The 27612-nt window shown below is 52.7% G+C and overlaps 1 protein-coding gene across 1 annotated transcript in view; it reads left to right on the plus strand.

Moving 5' to 3' along the window:
- The first annotated feature begins 357 nt into the window (after positions 1–357).
- SLC6A6 (solute carrier family 6 member 6) overlaps positions 358–27612 on the plus strand; it is a 74529-nt gene continuing 47274 nt past the window's right edge. Inside the window, exons 1-2 of the mRNA XM_063114022.1 lie at positions 358–554; positions 12360–12403. The gene's annotated coding sequence lies outside the window, so the exon portion shown is untranslated. The remainder of the gene's footprint in view (positions 555–12359; positions 12404–27612) is intronic.

A 27612-nucleotide genomic window follows, 5' to 3' on the forward strand; every position in this document is an offset into this window, starting at 1 on the left:
AGCCAAGTGGAGGAGCCCTGGTGGGATTAGGTGGCTGTGGCGGTCCTCGTCTGCAGGCAGGAGGGGGCTGAGGACGGGCTGTGAGGACGGGCACGAGGGTGTGTACGCGGGGTCAGCGAGCCCGGGATCTGTGTGTCCGAGCCTGTGCGCGCGTGCGTGCATGAGTGTGCGTGTGTATGTGTGTGTGTGTGTGTGTGCGCGCGCGCGTGTGTGTCCGCGCGTGGGCGTGGCTGAGCGCCCGGCCCCGCCCCCGGCCCCGCCCCCGGCCCGGCCGAGCTGGTATTTTTCCACCCAGCAGGATGGGTGATGCTGAGAGCCGGCTGTGCAGACAACACACACGCGAGGTCAGGAAGAAGCCGCTTATACACTACCACTTCCCCCGCGCCGCCGCCGGCGCCGAGCCCCGAGGACCACGGGCCCCGAGGACCCGGAGGCCGAGCCGCGCGCGTGGAGACGGAGTGCAGAGCGCGGGCGCCGCGGGCCGGACGCCGAGCAGGGGGCAGCTCCCGACCGCCGGGACTGAGCGCAGCGCGTGCGGCGCCGCGGCCACCCAGGTACCCGAGGCGCGGGGAGCGCGCGGAGCCGGCGCCACCAGCCCCGGCAGCCCCTGCCCATCTCCGCGCTCGGGCCGCCGCCCCGCGTCCCAGCGGGTCCCGGCCTTCCGCCCGCCGGGTGACCCCCATTCCGCGTCCCTTTCACCGCCAGGGAGGGACGGAGGGTCGCGTGCTCGGTCCCGCTGCCCGGGCTGTTATTGTTTCCTCCGGCGAAAGGGCTTGGGCTGCTGGTGCGCGCGGCAGGTGTATGTCTCGGTGTCCGTGTGTCTCAGTGTCCCTGTGTATGTCTGTGTGTTTCTGAGGGCGACTGTTCCTCTGTGTCCGCAGCAGCGTGCACTTGTGTGTCTCAGTGTCCGTCTGTTATTCTCTGTGTCCTGGGCTGTGTGTGTATATGTGTGTCTGCAATACCTGAGTGTGGCTGTTGTCTTCGGACGTGTGCTCTGGTGTGGCCCAGTGTGTGTCTGTGTGCACCTGTGTATGTGTGGCTGTGTCTCCGAGTCCCTGGCTATGTGCACGTGTGTGTCTCTGAGTGTGGCTGTGTCTCTGGGTCCTAGGTTGTGGGCCCTTTTTTGTCCTCGGCTCTACCTGGGAGGGTGTCTCTGGTGCTTAGAGGGTGGAATGGCCAGAATGGTTCTCCAGGGCAGGCGCTGAGTGGGGAGAGGTGATAGGGCAGCATGGTTCCAAAGGTACTGCCCAGGTGCGGCGTGCAGGTGACAGTGCCAGCCTTCAGCAGTCCTGAGTGGCAGGACAGAGGCTGGAGGGACAGCCAGTGGGCAGGGGGCAGGGTCAGCGGGATGGTCCTCTTCCAGACTTTTCCCCTTCCTTCTGTGGGTTCCTCTTTGGGGCAGGAGGTTCTTGTCCCCCTCCCACCAGGGAAGCCATGAAGAGAGAATCCCTGGGACCTCCTTCTGCGGCCTGGACTTTAGCCTGGACTGGAGTGGGGGCATGTGGGCGGCCCTCCCGTGCACTGGGAGGGAGGTGTGAGCTGGGTAGGGCTGATGGCCTGGCTATTTTGGTCACTGTCTGGCCTCAGCCAGATCCTGGCCTCCCCCCAGGACCAGCCTCAAAGGCCTGAGAGGCAGCTTGGTCCCCTGTTTCCTGCCTGGGGAAATAAATCAGCTCAGTAACTGCCCAGATGCTTGAATGGAGGGTCTTCTGGCTGAGGTTTAGTGGCACGTGGCTCCATTTGGTTTTCAGTGAATTGGCCCCCGCTTTGGCGCAGCTGATGTTCAAATAAATGTCATGGAGGAGATCTTTTTAAAATTTCTTTTAAATTTTTTGTTGGCTGGAAGGGAGGTATCTCGTCCAGAGTCTCCCAGCCAGAAGGAGTTTATTTTTATGAGAGAGCGCACGGGTAAGCGCTTAGCAACCGCCTGCCTCCCTCTCGACCAGGGAGTCATCTGGGGAGTGTGGGGTGGGCATGTGGAGGTGGGGTGGGCATGGGGGAAGGAATTTCATCAAGATGGTGTTGGAGGGGGGTGGGGGGCCCAAGAGCACCAGCTGAAAACACACAATAGAGTGGGATTGGCAGAATGGCTGGAGGTCTCAGGCCTGGCTCAGCCCCAATTGACCTTGGGCAACCTTTTTGGGGGGCCTCAGTTTCCTCATCTGTAAAATGGGTGGGGCATACTAGTTATGGGGTAAACCAGGGACTGAGAGGCAGGAGCTTGTTCCCAGGGAGCTGAGTTTAAGTACTGTGCTGTCTTAATGGGCAGGTGACCTTGGGTGATTCCCTGGGTTTCTTTGAGCCTTGGCTCTGCTGTCCTGGCAGCAAGGACGCCAGCACTGGCCTCACTGCGTCCTTGAGGGGATTGAGGGAGATGAGGCTGAATAAGCTTGTGGTAAGCTGCAAAGCCGGGCTCGGCTGTAGAGCTCCACTGATTAGAGGGTGTCACGAGGTCCTGGGTCACTGTGGTATGTGGCAAGGGCAAGGCGCACTCTTGAGCCTCTGTCCTTCAGGGATACCCTTGTACTGACCCATGGTGCAGCTGTAGTCAACCTCCCCACCCTCATTCCCCTCACCTCATCCTGTGATGATTGGATCGCATCTGCTTTGCAACGTCTGGAGGTCCTAGTGGGTAGTGCCCATTTTAGAGACCGGCAAACTGAGAGCCACCTGGAGGACTTTGCCTGGATTGGACAGTGGCAGGATTGGGCTTCAGAAGGCCTCCCCTTAACCAGCTGTGAGTTTTGGCCCCATGGGGCTTTGGTCCCTGGGGTCCTGGGGAGTTGAAATTGGACCAGGGCCTGGGGACAATGAAGGACAAAGGTGCCCTGGTATTCAGGGATGGAGGGTGGGCACCTGGGACCCACTGTCACCTCAATTCTGTCCCTCGTTATTCATTCTCCCATCTCTGCTTTCTCGAGGAGCCCTGCTACCATTCCTGTGGCAGGTGTCAGCCCCCCAGGAAGCAATTTGGGCTCTGGAGACCGAGTTTTCTAACCCCAACTTGGCCGCCTGTCAATCTGTCAAAGGATTTTGGGGACTGTACTTCTCTGAAACTGTTTTCAAGGTCCCAAGTGAGTCATTGAACACATTTCTGTAAATTGGAAAGGGCTGAGAAGTAAATTACAAGGACTGCCTGGAATGCAGTTCTGCTGTAGTGGGGGTGGGTTGGAGGTCTGGGCGGGAATTAGGGCTGGCCTGGAACCCCAGAGCCACCCTGGCAGGTGCAGGCTGATCCTCCTCTTCAGCACAAGGCCATGAGCCAAGAGTCAGAGTCTTGGGGGCCACATCTCACTTTTTCGTGTTTGCCAGCTTGCCTTGGCCAGAGTGTTTGGATTTATGGGTTCTGGGGAGGAGATGTGGACCTGAAAATGCCCAGGGCAGCCTGCAAGTGAGGATGGGAGCTCTTTTTTAAGTTGGATAATTAACCATGACAAAGGTCAGTTCTGGGCAGGCACTGGATTTGGGGCAGAATGTTGGCTTTCAAGGAGCTCATAGTCTAGACATATAAGAACGTGTGGCAGCTGATGTGACCATTGCCATCCCTGGGGTGCTGTGAAGAAGACTCACGAAGTGACTGCGTGTGCACTAGTGTGCAGTCATAGGCAGGATGCACTGCAGCTTCCTAGGGGAGGTGATGGCGTGGCTGTCTCCTATGGGTCGACAAACAGGATGGGCTGGCATACTGGGCAGGGGCATAGCAGGTGCAAAGGCATGGCTGCGTGAAATAGCCCAGCGTGTTTGTAGAACAGGTCCCCCAGGGTCCCAGCTGGAGAGAGGAACACGAGCTCAGGCTGGGTTGGCAGGAGCCAGATGGTGGAGGGCCTCGATTGCTGGGTAAGTGGGCTTGGGCTTTATTTTGAGGGTAGCAGGTATAGAATAGCATCAGAGCAGGTCTGGGGGGCAATGGGGGAGAGGCCAGTCAAGCTGGAGCCCGGGAGACCTCTGATGGTGAGTGAGGACCTAGGCTTTGGTCCAGGAGACCAAGGGTGGCCAAGCTGCTGTTGGGTAGGGCATAAAGCATTTTCTGTGCCAGTGAGTCTTGGCCTGAGCTCTTTCTGTAAAGGTGGGGTGAAAGCCTGGACATGCTGTTTAACAGGTACCTGGGTCATTAAATTGCTGGCTTTGACCTCCCTGGAGTGTGCAGCCCTAGTGTCTTTGGAATGAGTTATGTCAGTCATGGACAGGTCTGTGGGGGTTTCCCTTCCCCCTCACCTGGTCAGAGGCTTTATTTGGAAACCTGAGCTGAGGCTGATGCTCAGGGTGGGGGTTAGGCTTATGGAGGGGAAGGCAGAGAGAGTGAGGATTGCTTCTGTGTTTCTAAAGTTCATTGAGGTTTAGCCAGCCAACTCTCTCTTGTAAAAACCAATGTACAAAAAAAAAAAAAAAAAAAAAAAAAACCAATGTACAAATAACAAACAGTAAAATAACAAAACAGTAAAAGGGGTGAGGGTATAGCAGGGGAAAGAGGCTGGCTGCCCTCGCTGTGATCAGACATCAGAATTACCTGGGGTACTTTGTTTTTCTTTTACAAATTCAGATTCCCAGGCCCTGCCTGGCCATACTGAGTCAGAATCCCTGGGAACCTGGGATTTTAAACTTAAGGTATAATTTATATGCAGTGAAATGCAAAGATTCTGTCACGGTTCGATGAGTTTTGACAGATTTATACACCTGTGTAACCACCATCCAGATCAAGATATATATAGATCGTTCCCAGCACCCCAGAAAGTTGTCGTGTCCCCCACCTCCCAGACAACCACTTTCTGATTTCTGTTACCATAAATTAGTTTTGTCAAGTCTAGAGCCTCATAGAAATGGACTCAATAGTATATACTCCTTTGTGTCTGGCTTCCTCCCCCTGCCGTTCCCAGCTCATCCTTGCTGTTGGGTGTATCAGTAGTCAGCTGCCTTTACTGCCGAGTGCTGTTCCATTGCGTGGACGGAGCGCCATCTGTTTACCCATTCTCCTGTTGACGGCCATGTACGTTGTTTCCATTGTGGGGCTTTTATGAATAAAGCTTCTATGAGCGTTCGTGTACAGGTCTTTCTGTGGACATATATTTTTATTTCTCTAGGAATAGAACTGCTGGGTATTAAGGGAGATATATGTTAACTTTATGAGAAACTGCCAAAGATTCCCTTCTAATTAAGAAAATGATACACCTCAAGAAGTACAGAACTGTATAACCTAAAAAGTGATCCTTTCAGATATTAAAAAAATGTACAGTGTAATCCTCGGTCTGTCTACCTGAATGACCGACAGTCCATCTGACTGACTGACTGTCTGTTTGTCTGTCTTTCCTGTCACACATTTCTCTCCGCACTGAGCTTTAACTATATCCCCCAGGTGTCCATATGGACATAGACATAGTTTTATTACCTTCCGGATCAGTTTTCATTTCAGTTTTGGTTCCCACTTTGATCCAGGGATTATTTAGGATCTGTTCAGCAAACCAGCTGTTGTTTTGTTTTGTTTTTAACAAAAACAGCATCTTGCTTTTTTTGGTTCTGACACTTGGTCTATTCAAACAACAGACCATTGTGGATCTGCTGGGCCGTTCTGAAGGGCTCGCCTGCCTTTGGGAACCACTGACCTCATCTGTGCTGTCCAATCACCACGAGTGCTGCCAGCTCAGTGAAGGAAACGCTCCCACCACCCGTGGCTTTGAACTTGCCCTAAAGGTTGGCAGAGGAGCAGGCTGAGTCCGTTCAGTATTCTGACATTTACCGAGAGTCCAGGGTTCCAGATCTCCCTTCCTGCATGGAAGCCCTGTGCTCAGAGACAAGTCCACCGCGTCTTAGAAAGTGACTTGCCCCAGCTCACGCAGCCAGGAAAAGGTCCACCCTGACGCCCGAGCCCATCCTTGTTCCACTGGCAGCACTGCAGATGTTGATTGAGCACCTGCTGTGTGCTGGGCATGTGCCAGGACCAGGAGGGCAGTGATAAATAAAACGCTCCTGAGCTCAAGTCGCTCACAGTCTCGCGGGAGCAGGGTGGGAGAAGGTCCGTATCAAAAAGTGGTTACTGAACAATTGCAGCCGGTTATGCCAAAGGCAGACAAAAGGTCCAGTCGCTGTCACAGAGGCAGGTCTGAGGGAGAGGGGTCCATTGTCTGTGTTGTGTGGGACTTTGGGATGGTGGGGTCATCCAGTTAACCTTCCCTGCCAACCCATTTTATGGATGAGGAGACTGAGATCAGAGTGAGGAAGACAAAGCCATCAAAAGAGACATTGTTACAAATGTGGGTCTCCCCCTACCCCCAGCTGCACCACCCTCGGTGATTACATAAAACTCCCCTTTGCAGGGGAGGAGGATTTAGGGACAGTTTTTTTTTTTTTTTTTTTTTGTCGTTTTATCGTGACCGGCACTCAGCCAGTGAGTGCACCGGTCAGTCCTATATAGGATCCGAACCGCGGCGGGAGTGTCGCCGCGCTCCCAGTGCAGCACCCTACCAAGTGCGCCACGGGCTCGGCCCTAGGGACAGTTTTAAAGCCTCTGCCTCAAACTTTTCATGATGGCGTTCAGGACTCTCAGATTCTGGTTCTGTCACAGCTAATGGGAAGATTCCTTAGGGCTTGGCTGCTCAGGAGACACCACCAGAATTTAGGATGGGTTCCCGGAAAGCTCATGGAGCCTGGCACGGGGTGGGCAGCTCTGGTCACTGCGTGGAATAGAAGGTGGGGCTGGGGGGAGGAGAAGGGGCAGCCTGGCAGCGACTGTCTCCTCCCTCACGGGGGTGTCTGAGCAGGCTAGGCTGGGAGGCCGGAGGGCTGAGTCCTCCCCTCTGGAGTCAGACCACACCTCTGTGGTCTCTCCTTGTGCTGGGACAGTCTGAGAGAAGCCTCCTTTTCCATGGCTGCTCTTTGCTCACCGTGAAAGTGCCAAGTGACTCACTGCCATGTCCCCCCTCCCCTTTCCAGCAGAAAGTCCTTAGCCAAGGCTGCCAGTGCTTGGTGGGGGGTGGAGATGTGGGTTGGCCGGAGGATTTCAGCAGCGTCATGTTTACTGTGTGAAGGGTACCGGAAGGGGGCGGTGCTCTGTCCTCTTGCCCCACGGCCAGTCAGGATGAGGGTGGCTTCTCAGCCCTGATGGAAGACTTGGATCATGATTTCAAGGACATTTACTTCATCACCAGATGGCACCTGGTGTCTCCTCTGCAGGTGGATGTCACCACAGCCCAAGACTGGCCAGCCTCCATTCCTCCTGAGCACCTCTCTGCCCTATCCAGGGGCCGGCTGTCAGCATGCCACTCTCCTGCTCAAAAGCCTTCAGTGGCTCCCTAGTGCTCTGTGAAAACAAGTCCAAACTCTAAGCCTGGCACTGGAGGCCCTTCAAGATCTGGCTCTCAGCCGGTGTTTACCCTCGTCCACCACAGCTTCTCTCCTCTCCTTGTGGTCCGGCTGGTTTCTACTCCTTCAGGCTCTCATAGCCCTGCCCTTGCCGGTCCCTCAGCCCACAAGACTCTTCCTCCCGCTGCTCTTTACTCCGACTGTTCAAGGGCCAGCTTGAAGCTACCTGCTTCATGAAGCGTTCCTTGAGCCCCTTAGTGGTGCCTGGCACGTAGTAAGCACTCAGAAAGAGCTTAGGTGAGCCAAAGTAGATCTAAGCTCGCCCTGCATTCCACCCCCGTAGCCCTTTTCTCTGGCCTGAGCACACATTTGTATGGTCTTGCCTCGTGTCCACGCACTGGGCTGGGGACAGAGAGGGGAGGACAGAAGCTGTGGCATCCTGCACAGGGGCCAGTAGATGCGTGGATGCATGGATGCAAGAGCGCCTGATTCTCTCTACCCTGACACAAGAACCTATTGTTTGAACCTGTGAGTGGGTCCGGGCTTGGAAATTCCATTCACCTGTCACCATCCATCCGTCATCATTCAACTTGCTCCAGCCCTGTCCTAGGCCCCAGGGATGCGGCTGGTAACAAGACAGAATGAATGATGCCCTTGTGGAGCTGTCTGTCTGGCAGGGGTGATGGATGCTAAGCAAAAAATTACACACACACAGTTAATGAATTGTAACAGGGGTTCTTTTAAAGTAAGACTCCACGTCAGGCTCCTCAGCTCTGGGTTTTGGATGCCCCTGGCCTCTGGCTTGCTGTGTGACCTAGGTGAGTCCTTTCACCCTCTGGTCCTCAGTTTCTTAACCTACAAAGGTGGCCCAGTTGGACTTCATGTTCGAGGGAAATACCTGCTGAATAAAGAGGGGAAGACTCTCCTCTCTGTTGCGGGAGTGCAGATCACCACGTTGGGAGCTGCTCCTGGAGTCTCCATTGAGGGAGCAGTTGTTCTGTCAGTTTTTCAAGATGTCCTTGTCCTCGCTCAAAAAGGAGGCATCCCAATTTGGAGACTGGAGCCACAGAGGCGCTGTGAGCAGAGCTGTAGCAGCAAGACATTAGTAAAGAACATTTCCTCGGGGAACTATGTGGGTTTTTCTTCCACCATTGGTAGAAGAGTAAAGATTAGAATAGACCTTAGCAAAAAAAAAAAAAATTCCAAATCTGCCAGCCCCTTTCTGCAGGTACTGAGGTGTCTGTTTCCATCTCCCACTTCTCACCAGTGGAACATTGTTTTAAAAGTATCCTGACCCAGGCCTGCAAATTATACCAGTTACTGTAAAATGGCCTTCTGGGGCAGCTCTGAGCCACAGATGCATTTTGTGTTGTCATGGAGTTTTATAAATTCGAGCCGGCATGGTTTCAACATAGGATCTTTTTGTAGCTGGTTGTAGGTTTCTCTGGAGAGTGATTCGTGAGCTTTAACTTCACTTTGACAGCCCTGGGGGACTGGGGGGTGAGTTCTAGGTCTCCGGTTAGGGGGTGCGGAGTTGGTGGATTTGCTTTTGGTGTGGGGGCAGTTCAAGGCGGGAGCAGGAGGAGTGCAGGTGGCCCCACCCCTTGGCCCACTCCTCACCAGGGTGGGGTTGCACCTTCCTGGACAGCACCTGGTCCACCTTCTGCTTTGAGTTCCAGGCAGCGCGTTCCAACCAGAGGAAAATTTGCCTTTTTTGCAAGTGACAGGGTTTAGGCTTCTGTAGAGAGGAACAGAGGCAGCCAGATGCTTTTGAAAACCCCCAATCTTGACCTGGAATGTTGTTTTCAGTATATTTTGCTAACTTGGCTATGACTGAGTCCCCAAAAGCAATCAATGGCTGCTTGTCAAGTCTCACTGCAGGACAGATGTGGCTTGTGTCCCTTCCTACTTTGGAGGCTGAGAGACACAGGAGAATACCCCCCACCTCAGCATGTCATTACCTCTGCCCTTTGCTTGCTGTCACCCGAGGCTGGGTGTCAGAGTGCAGGAGCAGTTCAGGGGGTTGTTGGATACGTCTTGACTCAGTTTGGGGATGACACTAACAACAACAAAATAACATATACCAGTGCTCCTCAGACTTGGAATCTTGTAGACCTTGCCTGAATCTTGTTGAAATGCCCCTTCCCAAGCAGTGCGCCTAAGGTGGGGCCTGAGATCTGGCATGTCTAACTGCAGCTCCCAGGTCACACTGATATTGCGGTCCGGGGACCACACTGTGCATCAGAGAGATGAATAACGCTGCTATTGGCTTTCTGCTATGCCTGACACGCCAGGCCCTGTGCTCTGCGTGCATCATCTCCTTAGTCCTCGCAGAAGATGTCGTTACTCCCATTCTGTGTTTGAAAAACCGAGGCCCAGCTGAGAGCAGGTAACTCTCTCAAGGTCACACTGTTGGGAGCTGGCCAAGCCAGGCCCTCTGCCAGCGCCACCTTGGAAAGGATGCTAGTGGGAAAGCCTTTTACTACTGAACAGTGTCCAAAAAGCTACAGGAGGCTTTTCAAGGCAGCCAACTCGGATGTAAATCAGGGGAGTGCCCAGGGCCAGCCAGGCCCTGCTGACGGCAGGGCGGCCTGAGGCAGTGTGTCAGGACAAGGCCCACAGCGGGATTTGGTACTGGCGCCCTGCCTGGTGGGGGAGCCGTCGGAGATGCTCTGGGCACTGGAAGGCCAGCGTGGGGCTCGCTGGAGCCCAGGGAGACCTCTTGTCACTCTTACGGCTTCCCCCACTATTCAGATAAATTCCAGGGTGGAGGGCTGAAGGGGCAGTGATGGGACCTGGTTCTTTAACTGTTTAAAGACTGGCTCATCCTTGCAGCCACATGGGCATTTCCCCTATTTGGGGGTCTGCTTTGAGGACAGAGGGCTGTGGTCTCTTGCTTGACTGGGGCTTTATTTTTGCACTGGACACCTGTCCTCAGCAACTGGCAAGAGTAGAGCTGGTGAAGAGTCTGGGTGCTTAACTTGTACCCTGGACCAGCAGGACAGGCATCACCTGGGAACTGGTCAGATGCAGAATCTCAGGCCCCACCCCAGACCTGTGACTTAGGCCCTCAGGATGGGACCCTGCAATCTGTGTTTTAAAGAGCCCTCCAGGCAATTCTGATGGTTGCTTTGAGAAGGACTAATTTTGACATCTCGGGCTGCCTGCCTGGGGGGTGGGGGTTGGGGATGGGGGAGAGTCAGGCCTAACCTGTGCAGCAGGCATGGGGGATGGCTGGAGTGGCAGGGCTGCAGGGGGCCTCAGATGTCATTTTATCTGCATCCTTCCTCTTTTTCTCGTGGGCTAAGTGTCAAAGAGATAAGGGGATGTGTAAAATTACACAGCAAGTTCACGGTGGGGTATAGGTCTGGATTCTTGTACTTGCAAGTGGCAGAAATCAATTCAAACTAACTTTAAAAATAAATAAGAACACTTACTGACTCCTTTAACTGAAAAGTCCAGGGGCATGTTTCAGGCATGGCTGGATCCAGGTGCTGAGCAATGTCATTGGGACTCAGTTTCTTTCTCTCCATTTTGGACTTCAAGTCCCTCTGTGCCTGCTCCATTCTCCTTGGGGTACCCCTAGCTGCTCCAAGTGTACCCCCCCCATTGTAGCCATCTCAACCTAGAAAGAGACTTCTTCCCAATATTTTTATCAAAAGTCCCAGCTGCCATCTCTTGTCCAGGCTTGGTCAAGTGCCTGTCCTAGAGTCCATCACAAAAGCCCCCTCTGATTGATGAGGCCTGGCTCCTGTGCCCACCTAGAAGTGGGATTGGAGTCAGCCCACCCAGACCCCATGGGCTGAGAGTAGGCATGTCTTGGTCTTCAGGTGGAATAGATTCAGGCTGTCCCCAGAAGGGACATGGGTGCCAGCAGGCTAGACCCACAGGGACCAAGTGCTGTTCTTATCCTCCTCTCTGAGCTGGGCTGGCCTCAGGTAACTAACTGTTAAGGTGTCGCCCAGACATTGTGCTTGTAATTGTGCTTTAAGCCAGCCAGCTTCACCTTTCCTTTTATCCCTCTTCCCTTGGAGTAATCCAGGATGCCGAGGCTTACGCTGCCACTTCCACCGCCCGTGCACGTGACAGACATTACTAATCCACACCCATGGCAGACATTACTAATCCACCCCAGACTTCTCAGAGCCGTGGATCCACCCTCAGTGGAAGCCTCAGTGGCATCTTTGTCACGTGTCGGCCTCTACCTCATGGTTCTAGGCTTCATGGGAGCAGGGACCTCTGCTTTCTTGCTCACTGCTGTGTTCCCTGTGGCTAGTACCGTACCTGGTACACAGTAGGTGCTCAATAAATTGTTGACTGACTGTTCCTACCCCCAGTTCCTTGGACCCAGTAGGATCCCTAATGTAACAATGAGGGTTGTCTACTTTGGGGGACAGGTTGCTCTGTAGCCTGCTGGGACCAGTGCTTACTGACTCCGTGTAGCAGAGGCTGGGGAAAAGGCTTCCAGGGCTGGGCTGCAGGAGGAGAAGGGAGACATGGCCAGCCCTGGAGGCCTCTGCCCACCTCCCCTTGCCCTCCCAGAGATACCCGCTGCCCCCTCTGCTTATCTCAGTGCAACTGTTCATTGAAATGTAAAATCTCAGTTGATGAAGAAGCCTTTTCTGGTTTTCTATATTTTGTATTTTAGGGAACCATTTGCTGGTGGTTTAAGAGGTAGAAGAGATCTGCACCCACTTACCTATTTCTCAGATCGAGTTCCTAAGGACAAGAGGTGTTCTATTTAAAAAAACAAAACAGACCACCACCACCAACAACAAGGCTTCTGTGTGTGTCTGGCTAGCGGGGAGTCTCTGTGTGAGCACACATGTGTGTGTGCGAGTGTGCGTCTTTGTGAGATTGTGCTCTGTGTGTGGATACGTGCTTGTGTGTTTGTGGGTGAGCCTTAGCATCCCAGTTTTCCTGGTCCCAGTGCCTACCAGGGGGTGGGGAGGCCCCTCCCCAGTGTGCGTGTTTGGTGGTCAGCGGTGGGCAGAAGACCTGCAGCCCCGTGTGCAGTCAGACCTTGACCACACTTTCTCTTTCTTCGTTTACTCTCTTTGCAATAGGTCCACAACCAGAACCACAGCCCCTTCTGAGGAGCCTGCAAAATGTAAGTGGCATTTGACCTCCCCATGGGGTCGGTGTCTCACTGATGGGCTGTGGTGACCCCAGGGTGGGGGGCTCAGGAGGTCAGTGTCTCCTCCAGCCTGTAGGTGGAGAAGACAGGACCCCGGAGGTCCCAGGGCCTTGTCCGCATGGGTCCCCTGACCCGGCTTGGCCACCCGTGCCAGGGAGGCAGTGGCCCTGCAAACAGGATGAGCACTGGTTTTGGAGCCCCAGCCTGGACCCCATCCTGGTTCTGCTATAGAGCATCTTGGGCGAGTCTGGCATGGGGATGGGGGCCCTGCTGAGCTGGTTCTGAGGATTGGAGTCTGACGCACATGAAAGGGTGAGCTTGGCTCCTGGTGTAGATAGGATGCTCCGGGAAGTGGGGCTGCTCCCACAGTGGTCTCTAATCTATCAAACTTTTTATTAAAAAAACCCCGAAAACCTTCAGAAAGTTGCAAGAATAACACAGTGAACTCCATTATACTCCTCACTTAGGTTTTCTCCTCGTTAACATTTGCCATTTGCTGCTTTTTCTCTCTGTGGTCTGTAATATTCTTTTTTTCCTGAATCATTGAGGAGTAAGTCGCAGGCACGATGCCCCTTTGTCGCAATCATCCAGGTATTTTGTGAGAGCAAGGCCGTTCTCTTATATAACCCCAGCACGATTAATCCACCCAGGACACTTAACCCGGACATAATCCTGCTATCTAATCTACAGATTTTGCTGATTGTCTTGGTATTTACAGCAGCACTTTTTTCTTTTTTTTTTTCAGTTCAGAATCACAATAGTGTTTTCCAAATGTGTTCAATGTATGTCCTCTTCACCTGATTTAAAACATTGCTTATTTATAGGGGCTTTCAAAGTCTTTTTTTTTTAATTTTTTAATTTTCTTAGCAGCTGTCCAGCACAGGGATCGTACCCTGGACCTTGGTGTTATCAGCACCGCGCTCTTACCACCTGAGCCAACCAGCCAGCCCCAAAGTCTTTCACTCTGTGGCACTCAGTAAGAAATGCATTTGACGACAGCGTGCGGTGTGTGAAACTCTCACATGCGTGCACATGCGCGAAACTCAAACTCTGAAACCAAAGTTCCACAAGTAGTACTCGTGCCTGCCATCTGCTGTGCTGTCTTCTGTTCTCTTTTATAAAACTGTCACCCTGATCCCTGTTAGATAAAATTGTAGGAGGCCGTTGTTTTGGACTAAATTCCTGCACTAGGCCCCCAAAGACCAGATTAAAAATCAAAGTGAAGTCACCCCTGCTAAGTTCAGCGTCAACAAACCCAAACTAAATTGTCTTGAGATCTTCTGAGAAATCAGGAGACAGAGATATAACATCCAATTTCCCAAACAGGCTAGTTGAAATCTTTAATAAGCATGAAATAATAAAGTTCCCTTTGTTTTAATTCTTACACAAAAAGAATTTCCCAAAGTAACCTGATGTTAAATAATATTCTTCCATGATTCTGTCTCCCTGTCCCCACCTTACAAGGAAAGTGACTTTGAAATAGCCAATCCCCTCTTTGTTCTTTGTTCCTTCTTTCTTCAGCCTTTTTCTGTCTGTAAAGTCAACCTTGGGCTGGCCGGTTAGCTCATTTGCTGAGAGCAAGATGTTATAATACCAGAGTCAAGGGTTCAGATCCCCATACCAGCAAACCACAAAATAGTTATAAAGTCAACCTCTTTTGCTCAGCTCATTGGAATACTTAATCCATTTTACGGGATGAAGTGTTGTCTGATTGTAGAATCACGGTAAAGCCAACTGAAATCTTTAAATTTGTTGTAATTTTGTCCCTTGACATCCTTTAAGTTGATTTCATGACCCACTTGTAGACTCTGCTCTGGAATTTGAAAATGGCTTTCTGGGCAGAAATTTCTAGCAGGTGGGGAGGTTAAGCTCACACTGATCCAGTGTTGGGATTGGTTGATTTGGGGTCACCTGTGAAGTCAGACTAACAGAAAAGCCACTTTGGGGCCTGAAGGCCCTCGGCTTGCTGCTGCCAGTGGCTGGATCCAATTCCGTTCTTGTCATCAAGCCCCCCAGCCCGGGGTGCTCTGTTACAAGCAGCCTGGCCCCACAAAAACATGATCTTTATGCCACGACATCAGGCGAGCATGTCCCCAGTGGTTCAGAGCATCACCCTGACCTGCTGCTGAATGGGCATGGAGGTGACCCTGTCCATATCCACTTCCAGAGTCATCATCGTAATCATTATAAATGTCAGTAATAGTAATTGTTAACATGCGTGGGACTCTTACACAGCCTGTTTGATGTGGTGCAGAGAGGTTTCGTGTGTTAGCTCTTTGCATCCTCAGTTAACCCTATGAGGTGGTGCCCTTACTCTTTTTATAAAAGTAATGGATAAGCTTACGGAGCACATGCTATGTATCAGGCAGTGCACAGCACTTTACAGATCCAGGCACAGACTCTTCACAGTAGGCCTGTGGGGTAGGCACTGATATTATCTCCATTGTACAGATGGGGAAACTGAGGCTCTGAGAAGTGAACTGATTGCTTCCAGGGTCACACAGCTAGGAAGGACTTGAGGCCAGACGATCTGACCCTCTTGCCCACACAGTCCAGCGCTGCACATGTGTCCGCCGCCCCCCCCTCAACATACCAGTCCCAGGCTGGGAGCAGACTCAGGGTCCAGCCCTTTCCCCTCCTCAAGACCTTCCTGCTAGTTAATGAGTAGCCAAGGGCAGCTGGGAAACAGGCCCATCTGCTGAGAAGCTGGAATGTGAACCCTGATTCCAGATAAAGAGTCTTCTGCAGGGGCCCTGGCCCTTCCCAGGCTGGTTGCTGTATAGGCAATAAGCAGATAGAGGCCAGCCCCCATTCTTTTGAGACTGGCTGATCTGCCCACACGTGGGAGCCCAGTCTACAAGAGAGGCAGCTGAGCTGAGAGACTGGTTTGCTCTCAGGCCTGTCTGACACCTCCTCAAAGCAGCCCTCTTGGCCTACTCTTTCTGAAAGGGCTCCTCGGCCCCTGACAAGGCAGTCAGTGGGATTGTGAGGGGGTGTCTAGAGGAATAGCAAGGAAGAACAAACACTGTCACCTCTGAAGTCTGAGTGTGCCTGGGTGTGCATCCCTCCTCACTGGGCTGTCACTAGGGGCCTCAGACCTTTAGGTTCCCATCTGAGAAAGGGGATAATGTGGGCTTATGAATGTTTGCTGGTTGTTCAGTGGAGAATGAGCTATTAATGAAATAGCCAGAAAAAGTATTGCTGACAGGGCACCCATGCAGTGGGAGTTCATGGGGTGGGGGGCTAGGCAGTCCCCATTTCAAATCCCGGCTCCAGCCCTGGCCAACTATGTGACCTGGAGAGGAGTCACTGACTTCTCTGAGCCTCGGCTTCCCCACCTGTAAAATGAAGCAGTAAAAGCACCCGGGAGGATCATAAGGACAGTGATCCTCACAGCAGGGTTTGGAAGTGCTCATCAGACCTAACAAAATCAGTGCCAAGCATCCCACATACAGCTTCCCATCTCATTCTTCAAGGTGGGACCCCTTAGAGCAACCTCCCAACCCCCTCAGCTAATGGGAGGAGTCCGGAAATCAGACCCACCCTCCTGGGTGCCCACAGTAATTTAAGGAAGAAAGGAGATTCTTAACAGGGGGACCCTCTCGTGTCATGAGCTTACCCATGGGATCCCCCCTCGTTATAAACTCTAGTGGGGAGGGGAGTGTTAGTCCAACAGCCCTGTGCCTAACCTCACTATTGAAGCTTAAGGCAGCCACAGACACTGTGCGAAAGAATGGGCGTAGCTGTGCGTCTGTAAACTTTACGGTATTTACAAAAACAAGCTGCTGGATTTGGCCCAGGGACTCTGAACCTTGATGTTGGCAGCACCACGCTCTAACCACTGAGCAACCGGCCAGCCCTGACCCCTGTTCTGAGTCATGATTTATTTGATCAACTATTATTTACTTAACTAATCCCCTAGTGATGGGAAATTGGCCAGTTGTAGTTTCCCTTTCTTGTAAGCCACTCTGCAGTGAACACCTTTTTTTTTTTCTTATTTTTAATTGTGGTAAAATACACATGCCATAAAATTGAGCATCTTAACCATTTTTAAGTGTACAGCTCAGTAGTGGTCAGTATATTCACATCGTTGTGCAACTTTTTCATCTGGCAAAACTGAACTCAGTGAACATCTCGAGTGAGTGTCTTTACATGTTGGTCTGGTCAAGACACTGGACTTGCTAGTCTAACAGGGTGCACATTTTTAAGATGCTGGACATGCATCGCCAAATCATTGACCCCCAAGAGATTGCCCTACTTTACTCTCTGGCCTGTCATCAGTGACACTCTCAGGCATCAAGAGGGAGTGCCGGCACCTCCCTGGGGAGCTCCTGGCTTCCAGGCATCAGGAAGCTGGGATTTCAAAACAATCTACCCCAGAGAAGCAGCTCCCAGTCTGCTAGCATTCCTCATTTGGGGAAGATGAGAAAAACCCAGGAAACAAAAAATGGCTATGAATACCGAGCCAGACCCAGGTGTTGAAAAACACACCCCACCCTCTAGAGAGAGGAGATATGTGGTTAGGACCTAAGATGAGGTGTCCGATGGGCCTAGGTATGAGTGTCATTTGGTGTCTACCTTGCTTTGTTACCCTGGGCACATCACTTAACCTCTCTGGGCCCCAGTCCTCTGTCAAAATGGGCATGATATAAAATGATGTGGAACCTTCCTTCTGTGGTTGTGAGGATCAGGGAAGGAAAACGAAGAAAGTTCTTGCTTAGTACATCGACTGGCATGCAGCATTTACTCAGTCAGTAATGCCTATTGCCGTGGCTATTGCTAAGTATGACTGTGATTATTTTTGACCCCTCTGTCTCAGAGGAGTCTAAACATACGGACGGTAACAGCATCTGCAGCCTTTGCAGTTCTCACAGAGTTCTTCTGTCTTTAGTACTAAACTCAGCTGGTGAGGTGGTTGTCACTGTCCCATGTTGCAGGTGAGGAAATTGAGGCTGAAGAAGGCAGTGTGAGGACAGGGCGCCGGCTTTTAGCCCGTGTCTTTGGCCTTTGTCTTCCACACAGAGTAGCGGGAAGAGGGGCCCCTCGAAGATCAGAGTGAGCAGGTGCTTCTTCCGGCCTCACCTGTGGAAAGCTTGGGCCTCAGGTGGAGAGGAAGCGCCTTGAGTGTGTCTTCCCATCTTGGCTCTTAGCCCCAGCAGGGGTCAAACAAGATTTCTTCAAGGACAGGGTTTTTCTCAAAAGCTGACAGGGTCTTTCAGAGACAAGAGCTGCCCTCCAAGGTGAAATCTGAGAGAGGTTTCTGGAAGGTATTTCCATGTGTTCATCTGTTCTCAGCCAGCAGATGCTCTGTCCAGAAACCCAGGCTCTAAGCAGGAGCCTCTTGTATTGCTGGCACTGCAGACAGCCTCTGGGTTTGGAGGGGCTGGCTCCCTACGGCATCCCCGAAGGAGGGTGCCCTGGGTGCCTTTACCCATCTCCCCTCCAACTTGCTGGAGACCTTGGACAAGTCACTTCCCCTCTCTGGGCCCTCAGTTTCTTCCCATGAAAACCAGGGAGTAGAATCGTTTATTCCCAGGGTACTTCTGGGGAGGGCAGTACCAAGATTGGACGAATCTTCGCCCTGTCATTCAGGAGCTGGGTGCCCTGATGTGAGGGGCTCCCCTCGGTGAGCTGTGTGTTCTCCTGTGTACAACAGGCAAAAGCGCCCAGGCCCCCCAGGGTCTGTGGTGCTTGGGGAAAGTGCCCGCACCTGCCACAGCTTGGCGGCTTAGTGGCACACCCTCCTCCTCGTGGGTTCCGGCCTTTGCTTCTCCCCCCTCCCGCCCTCGTCCCTAGGAGTAGCCACAGGTAGTTTTGGATTGCCTCCTCCCCTGCCTCTCATTTCCCGGCTCCCACTCAGCTCCTTCCTCCAAGTCCCCCCATCCTCATCCCTAAGCTCTCACTTGGTGGGGTCCTACCAGGACTATCACCTTGCATGAGGTGCCTGCCTCCCACCTGACACAGGGAGGGGGTAGGGTTCTCATTTATATTTTCAGGGTCGAGTTGTCCCATGAGCCTCTGCTAGTCTCACTACCCCCTAGTCTTTTCTGGGCATCCTGGCTGCCCCGACCATCTCCCCCACGTGAGGGCTTTCTCTGTCCTTTAAGCTACCAGAGGCTTGAGAGACTAGGTCCTGATGAGGAATCCAAGGCTGGGTACAAGTCAATGGGAAGGGTGCTGTGATCAATTAGCAATGTCTGTCCAGGGGGCAGGACAGGAGAAGGTGGCATGCATGTCCTCTCTGTGACATCCTCAGTAATGGACACCTGCTGTGGAGAAACCTGGTGGAAACAGGGAGGAGCCAAGAGGACTTCAAAAGGTCTCCGCAGCCAGCAGGCTTCCTCCAGGTGGGAAGAAGGCAAGGAGACGCATGTGGAAGGAGAGCATACAACCTTTATGTCTGAGTCGTTTAACTTGTACCCAGGTGGAAGTTTGTCACACCAGGCAGCTGGAGTGTTTAATCCCTCTATTTCCTGAGACTCCTATTTTGTGCTGGGGTGTGGTTAACACAGGGATCTCTCAGGACACTCTGGATAGGGTTGTCAGAAAAAATGCAGGGGGCCCACTAAAGTAGAATTTCAGATAAACAGTGAGTTATTTTTCAGTATAAGTATGATGTATTTGTCCATTTCTGTTGCTTATAACAAAATACATGGAACTGGGTAGTTTGTAAGAAAATGAAATTTATTGCTTACACTTTCGGAGGCTGGGAAATTCAAAGTCCAGGGAACACATCTGGTGAGGGCCTTCTTTGGTGGTGGCTTTACAGCACTGCAGGGGTCTCACATGACAGAAAATGGTGGAGCCGAGAGACACTGACCTCTCGTGCTCTCCTTTAAAAGCCCTCAGAACCACGCCTATGACTACCGTTTTTAATCCATTTTCTAGGGCACAGTCCTCAGAATCTAATCATCTCTTCAAGGCCCCACCTTTCAATTACCATGAAAGAATTTCTCACTCTTTTAACAGTCACAGTGGGGGTCAAGTTTTTTTTGAGGGGGGACACTCAATCCAAGGTATATGTCCCATGCAGTATTTGCTAAATCTGACGAACCTTCCTCTGAGCATCCTTTATCCAGCAGTCCAGGGAGGAAACAGCCATTCCCGCAGAGACTTGTATGGAATTCCTTCTTGAGGGTTCAGGTCGTCCTCGTAAACCCCTCCCCAGTGGGCTCTCATCCCCACCTTGCCCCTCTTTGCTGCCTAAGACACCTCTGTCTCCCCATCCAGGCAACAGGGGGGTCAGCCTGATTGATTCACAAGGTTTGGTTCTGACATTGAGAAGCTTACCGAGGAGTTGGTATGCCTCGAAACTTTACCGTTTTGTCCTCCTCCAAGTCTCGAGACAGGCCTGTGAGAGTCAGAGTGCACTCTGCCTCGTGGGTGGGGAAGCCAGGGCTCAGAGGTGGCGGCTAATGCCACCGTGGCCACATGGGGTAGGGGACAGGACCGTCAGGCTTCTAGACCCACGCTCCCACCTGCCGTCTCCTTCCACAGGGTGCAGCCTGTTGGAGCCCTGCCGCCCCCTCCAGATTTACCCCTTTAGACCTTCTCATGCCTCTTGTATGATCTCACACCCGAGTAAACTGAGTCATTTGTTCAGCACTCATTGATTCGTTCGGTTGTGAGCACCCGCTGTATATCAGGCATAGTGCCGGGCAGTGGGGATACGGTGGGAGACAAGGCAAGAGGGGAGAGATGATGTAAATGGTCACACAAACCATTATTCAGCTGCAAAGTGGGACAGGGCCCCACGGGTGCAGTCAGTGTATGATCTTAACCTGGAGGCCCGGTCCGGCTCAGGGCTGTGGAGAGGAGCAGTTTGGGGCTGTAAGCCACCCCTTCCTCTTCTCATGAGCCTGTCTGTCTTCAGCTCCCCATTTATTCTCCCTCATAACTAGCCTCCCAAGGCTCAGAAAGGTGAAGTGACCTGCCCAAGGTCACACAGCACTTTGAGACTTCAGGCCTCTGCTCCTGTCAGAACCACCCTTCTTGCTGTGGTGCCATCGAGAGAATTGTCCTTGCTGCTGCTTCCTGGCTGTGCTACCTTGTGCGAGTCCATCTCCTAGCTGGGCCTCTGTTTCCCCATCTATTAATTGGGGACCATGATGTTTACTGGGTTCGACAGCGCATGTAGGAGAAAGCAGTTTGGTATTTTGAAAAGCTTGGTGTAAATATTTCTTGTTAATGTGTTTTAATAATGGTCATAATAAAGTGCATTCAGGGGTGATTTAGTCACATCAACAATCCAGACAGTCAGTGAGGTCTCTCACACTAGAAGAGGCAGAACCAGAGGAAGTGACTTTCTCTGGGCCTGCTGATCCCTGTGTGGCCAGCCTGGAAGCCTCATGGCTGGGGACCGGACCTGCCGATGTTTCTGGGGAGAAGGGTTGCCCTGGCTTAAGGTCACTGGGTACAGACCTTTTGTTTTCAAGCCCCCTCCAGCCCTCCTGAGTAGGGGAAAGGCCCAGGTGAGAGTAGATGACACCAGGGGAAGTTTGGGGAAAATCTCTAAGCATCTGACAGTTGAGAATTGAAAGTCTAATCATACAGTCATCAAAACGCTAGGGGCTTTTCCTGTGGCTCAGGCCTCAGCTGGGCCCGGGGTACCATGAGTGGCCTTTGTCCACCTGGAACTCCCAGGCCAGTGTGGACATGTCACAAATCAGGCGCCCATCATCAGGGCCTCGTGGAGATGCTTTGGGCACATGAAGTTCAAAAAAGCGTTCCCAGGGGTCTTGAATGACCAGAGTGTGCCCAGTGGGCACAAGGCAGGCGGGCAATACCGGCAGAGGAAACAGCCCATGAAGAGGCCTGGCAGAGAGTGGAGGCGGGGAGGAAGCTTTCAGGAAGCCGTAAGGAGCACTGCTGGTGGGGTGTCTGTTGCGGGTAGTGGGGAGGGGAGAGGGGCTGCTCCAGTGGCCCCCAGTGCGTGCTGGGTGGTCAGTCTTGATTCACTTTGGGGAACCAGCCCCGTGCCAGAAGTCTTTATTTAATAGTTCCAGGTGCCCCTTAAAGGTAGTGACTGTTTAGTTGTTTTGACAACTGACTTCTGCTCAGGAAGAAAAACAGACCAGCCCTCCCCTCACCCAAACACCACTGCAGGAGAGTGACAGGTGCGGCCAGAAGTCCCCAGAGGAAACCCACTCTGATGAGGTGTCTAACCTAGTTTGTTGACTCACGTGGCTTAGAGAGCACGTGAAGTGCCTTGAGAGGGGAGGTCCATCAAAGGCGGCTCCGTCCCAAAGCTGCTGGTTTGACTGACGCAGAACGACAGATAGAGAAACTGTTTATCTGGTGTTTTCCCTGCATGAGAGATCTGAGCCCTGGATGTTTGTTTCTGCCTCTCCCAGTGCTCAGCTGGGTGCTGAGAAGGGGTGTAGTTATTGTTGAACAAGTGCATGAAATAAAAGAGGCTGGTCTGTCTCCAGCGGGGGGTGTCCTGTTTCTCCTGAGAACAAATCCGACTGTGTATTGAGGCACTTCCTTGTACCGTCCCTTGTGTAATTCGAGATGGCCCATTTTGCAGATGATGCAACTGAGGCCCCCTGGGGGAAGTGACATTCCTGAGGTCACCACTTGCAGCTGGCAAGTGGCAGCGTATCTTCTATGGTGCCGCAGCACAGGGAAGGTGGGACTAGGCGAAGCATATTTGGGGTACAGAGTCTCACAGGGAGGTGCCTGCTGGGGAATTCAGAGAGCACAGCTGGAGAGGCACGGAGGGCGAAGGAATTATGTAGAACTCGGCCATGGGGGTCAACAGGAACCGAATGACCAAATGAATAGATGAGTCAATTAAAAAGGACAGATTTCTCGGCTATTTATAGTTGTGGCCTAAATCTCACGTATCCTTGCTTCCAAGGCGTAAAAGGAGACTTTTTCAGATTGCGCAGGACATCTACAGGGTGAATAAGCAGATTAAGTCCTGGGCTGCGGTGAGTGGGACACTTTGCAGGAAGGTCAGAAGAGGTGGGGGGAGGGCCTGGGGGCAGGGAGGGTGGAAGGCAGCAATTGCATTTCCAAAAATGGTCTGGACTAGGCGCCCCGGGATGCTACCCCTTGCCTTCATCACCCCATTGAGATTTGCCACACACGCCTCCCCCACCCCCGTTAACCACCTAATTGCTCTGGCCAGGCTGAATTTAAATGGTTCAAAATCTCTTCCTTAGCCCGAGGGGTCAGTATTTAGTAATCAGTAATCACAGCAGGTATACATAACTCTCACTAATTATGAGTATAATTAAATGGGCCAATCTTTGCAAAGCATGTAGCTGGAGGCCTCCTGCAGCTGTGGGTGTTAGCGCTGCGCTTTTGGTTCCTGCTGTGGCTGAGGCTGCTGCCACCCAGTCCATGAAGATATGTGTGGTCTGGGCCAGCTTAAGAACCTGGATTCTAATCCTTGCCAGTTAATTTGCAAAATGACTCTCCTGCCTCCTGCCGACTTTGGTTTCCTACTGTGTCAGGTTGAGGGGGTGGGACTTCGTGGTGTCAAAGGTCACACCCAGGAGATGTCCCTGAGCCCCATGGTTAAGGATCCAGGACTTCCACGCCTTCCTGGCTGTGCAACCTTGGCCAAGTCACTTAACATCTCTGAGCCTCAGTACCTCATCTGTGAAGTGGGGCAAGGTCCCTCACCTCGTAGGATGGTTGATAAGGCCTGGGTAAGGTAATGCATCAAAGCACTGGTCACCGAGCCTCACATGCATGAGCACTCAGCCCAGGGAACTGGCACTGACAGCATGGTTGGAGGATTTTGCATACACTTACATTTCCAGTGTGCGTTTTGGTCCTGTCAGATTCTCTAAGATGCTATAAAGTCTCATTACCTTCAGACTAATTAGGAGATAAGTGAGCAGCCACTTAATTTAAGGAAAGAAGGAAAATATTTAGCATTAGTAAAGAATTACTATTAGCCAGAATTTTACAAGGTACCCAGCACAGTGCCAGGCACATAGTGTCAGCTGCAGTTATATCAACGATGCAAGAACAGTAGGAATTAGAACAAAAGGTTGCTATGACAACAAACCGGGGCTGTCCTAATCCCCACCTTGGAAAAGGCTGTGCCCCTGCTCTAGAGCATTCAGGTGAGTAATGAGCAACTGCTGGGGGATGGGCAGGGAAGGCTTCCCAGAGGAGGCGGCATTTGAGAGCGGGGAAGAGCAGGGACGTGCATCCCAAGGCCTGCGAATGGCCTGTAATAATGCTCCCAGCTGCGCGAGCCCAGGGCTTCTCGGGAGATGGGGAGTTCTGTGACAAAGGTAAGGGGGGGTGTTAATTGGCTCCAGTCATGCGGGCCCATACTGGAAGGGGCATTGTGACCTCATGACCAGATATTCTGAAGCCCCGAGCTGAGGTGTTAGGTGTCATCCGTACTCCCTCTGGCCTCTTCTGCGCCTTGATACCCCGTACCTTGTGTAAGTCACGTTCACTTGTCTTCTGTGTCTTTGTCTGCTCACCTGAGCCTCTGTCCCTTTGCAGAACACACTGAGCTCCCTTCTGTGACTCATGCCCTGTGAGATCACCAACAGCTGCAGTTACCTGGGCAACAAGACTAGGGGAGTCTGCCTGTAGGGGGGAGGGTGCAGGGACAAATGTGGGAGCACTTTGGTGCTGCTTAATTCCTGGAGATCTGAGTAGTCCTGCCAGGGGCTCCCCAGAGTCATCCAGCTTGGAGGAGGGCATGGCTCCCCTTGCTGCAGACTGCCTGCCCAGGCTGCCCCCCCAGACCACCAGTGGAAGCTCTGCTTTCCAACCTCCTCAGCCCAAATCCTTGGTGGATGGAGCCTCTCAGTCCCTGAGGGGACCCAAGGTAGGTGGCCAGGTAGACAGGGGTTAGCAGGGCCTTCCCTCAGGGTCAGGGACCTCCATAGGATTTGGAACTCTGGATTTCCTGGGCCTGAGAAGAGCTCTCCAAATAAGTAAGGAGTAGAGCTGGGCCTAGGAATTTAAACAGTAGGGGCAGGTGGGGAAAGGAACGGGGCCTGCAGAGGCAGAGCTGGAACACTGGAGACTGAGGCTCTCGTCTGGGCTCCAGCAACCCCTTCTCCACCTGGGCCTCAGTTTCCCCACCTGTGAAATGGGGACATTAGGCCAGATGATGATGTCAAGTTTTACAAACTAGTCCAAGTTCAAAAAACAAATTTGGTTTGCAGAGTGGAGTGGTCCATCCTTGGACTGGCAAACTTTTTATTTTACCACCTTATGGGGATTTAAAAAAAAAATTTTAAAAAGGGACCAACTGTTTTCACCATGATGTAAAATAAAAAACATTTTTAAGACCATGAAAAGCAGAAAGGCTGTAAAAGTAGGAGGCAGGGATGCCTCACTGCAGGCTGGTGAAGACGCCGTCCCAGACTGGTGCATACAGCGGCCTGGTGCTGGACAGCCACAGAACAGATGCCCTTTGGGAAGACCTAAGGGCCCACCAGGCTCATTGCTGCTCTCCTGAGCCCTCCAATGGGCAGGCAGTTCTCCCAGATTAGCTCCAGCGTGAGTAGATGTGCACCCTCACACATGCAGTTTTCATGTGTGTTTCTCTGTGCGCCTGGCCTTGTGCTGAGCAGTTCACCTGCATCTGCTGGTGCGATCACCCTCTGCCCTGTGAGATCGATGCCATTATCAGCCACGTTTTACAGATGAGGAATCCGAGGCACGGAGAGGAGGCTGCCCAAGGTCGCCCAGCAGAGCTGGGATTTGATCCCTGTCAGCCTTGCTGCAGAGCTCCCCGCAGCCCTTTCCCTTCCCAGGCCTTCCTTTTCTGTCTGGAAACATTGGGCATTATGTTGGGTCCTGGGCATGTCCATGATGCTTTGCTCCGGCGCCCCCATGGAGGAGCCGTCGGAGCTCCTGAAGTGGAAGGCTTGTTGTCCTTAACTGAGTTTCCCCTGAGCCCTAAATGTTCATTTGAGAAGTGCTTATTATGCTGGCCTTGTATGAGGTGTCAGGAGCAGGCCCTGGGTGACAATATGGGCTGTACTGTGGGGATGGAGGTGGCGTGGCCCACGCAGTGCAGGGCCACCATCCTGCAGGCAGGTGCCCAGGCTGAGGCGTGGGGATTTCCTGTGGATCGCACAGGGGAAGAGTGTGCCTGGCTAAGGCAAAGGCGTGAACCAAAGCTTGGGGGCACGAGAAAGCCCAGATGTGTGGCTCGCCTAAAACCTGGCTTCCAGAGAAGCAGAACCAGCGCCTTTGCTCTGGAACAGAGGGGCACCAGGGGCAGACAGTGCTGGTCGGCACCACCCTGTCTTGTTAAATCCCAGGCTGTTTTATTCCTCTAGCACCAGACTCTGGTTGAGGTAAATTTCGGAGTCAGCGTGAGGAAGGGAGGAGCTAGGAAGGAAGAAGAAATAACTTCCTCTGAGGAGAAACCTGTCTAAAAGAGGAACAGTGAGGAGGGAGAGGTTGTTTACATTTAATGAGCTAGGAGTTTCACACACTATAGATGGGACATTGTGCCCATTTTATAGATGGTAATACTGAGGCTGAGAGAGAGAAAGTGACTTGCCCAAGGGTGTATAGCAAAGTGCCCTGGCTGGTTTCCATGGAGCTGTGGTTTCCATGAAGCACAGCCCTGATAACACCCACAGGCCCTTTGCTGACTTTCTCACCAGGGCCTGTCTCCTTCCAGTTTCTATAGAGCACGGGAGTTTGCCCTCTGTTTGTTTTTCACAGCCAGCAAGAGGAGGGCGGCTTTCGGGTTCTTGCAGTTTAAAAGGGGAAGTTCAGGGAAATGGCAATCGAACCTTTCTTTTTTCTTGTGTCTCCTTTTTGTGGCTTCCAGAAATAATCCTGGGTTCTGCAGAGTCCATCTCAGGATCATGGTTGACCTCACCCAACCCCCACTTCCGGCAAAACCAGGCTGAGGGCTGGGCTGGGCTGGGGGGAAGCTGACTGACAGAGGAGAGAGCAGCAGCCTTGTCCTGGTGAGTCAGGGCCCCGAGGCCGAGGCCGTTGCCTGCTGATTCATCCTCTGCCTGCCAGGCTGGGCCTCAGCAGCCTGACTCCAGCTGTGAGGGAAGCACTGGGAAGGGGCTTCCTCATCTCCCACCCTTCACCCAGCCCCTGCACTTGCACCTGGAACAGGACTGGGGGCAGGCTGGTGGTCATGCTGTGACTGGCCAAAACACAAGAACACAGAACCCCAAACCTGCACCTTAAGAGCAAGTCCAGTGGTGTGCTCAAGGCAGGCAAATGATCTGCCAGGTCAGCGCCAGGGTCCCAGAAGCCCCATGCACAGAATCAGCAGAGGTGCCCATTGCGAGCCCTGCACCTGTCCATGTAGACAGACCCAAGTGCTCAAGTGGACATCATGGTGGCTGTCGTCGTCCTCCTCCTCCTCCTTTAGCCCGGCTTTGCTTACCAAGCACGCTGGAAGTCTACCAAGCAGTGCTTGGGGTCCGAGCCACCCAGACAGAGTCCATGACTCAGCCTTCCTCCCTGAGTCCAGGCTGCCAGGCCCAGCTCAGGGGGTGTCCTGGTTCCTCCTCCTTGCAGCTTTGCCCCTTCACCCTAGACCCAAATGCGTAGCTTAGTTCCTGTCCTTCCTCTGACCTTGTTACTTTAACAAAAGAGTACCTCTCACCTGTCTCTGGACATTAGTACCTTGAGGGCAGGAAGGTGGCCCTGAGCCGGGCGGGTGGTAGGTGCCCAGTCAGCACCAGTCAGGTGACAGGGAGGACTTGCCCCAGGTAAGAGCCTGCTCAGAGCAGGGAAGTAAGTGACTTCCCAAGATCACATCATATCGAAGGGTGACACTGTTCTTTCCAAAGCATGGCTTCACCATGGAGTTGTGGGTTAGGCTCCATGCCCAGAAAACATTTTTCTCTGTATCACCAGTGTGAAATCCTTGGCTCTGGGGAAGTGGTTTCAGCCACCCATCCCCAGGTACTCAGCCTGTCATGAGAAGCTGGCAGGTCTGGGGTATCAGGGTTATGTATGTTGTGGGCCCCAACAGAAGTCCCTACAGGGAAGAGCCCCACATGGGCCCTCAAATCCCCTCCCAGAGTGGGAGGGAGGGGTTTGCCTGGTGGTTAGGGACTAGCTGGGGCTTTTAACCAAAAGGTTGAGCTCTCAGTGGGGCAGTGCAGAACTCAAGACTGGTCCAGGTTCTAACCCTGGCCTTGAGAACCCCCTCCCCCCCACCTGGCTCTGTCACACCCTGGCCTTCTCTGTTTCTTTACTAT

Source organism: Cynocephalus volans, chromosome 11 (assembly GCF_027409185.1).
Source record: "Cynocephalus volans isolate mCynVol1 chromosome 11, mCynVol1.pri, whole genome shotgun sequence".
In the NCBI taxonomy this organism is placed as follows: Eukaryota; Metazoa; Chordata; class Mammalia; order Dermoptera; family Cynocephalidae; genus Cynocephalus; species Cynocephalus volans.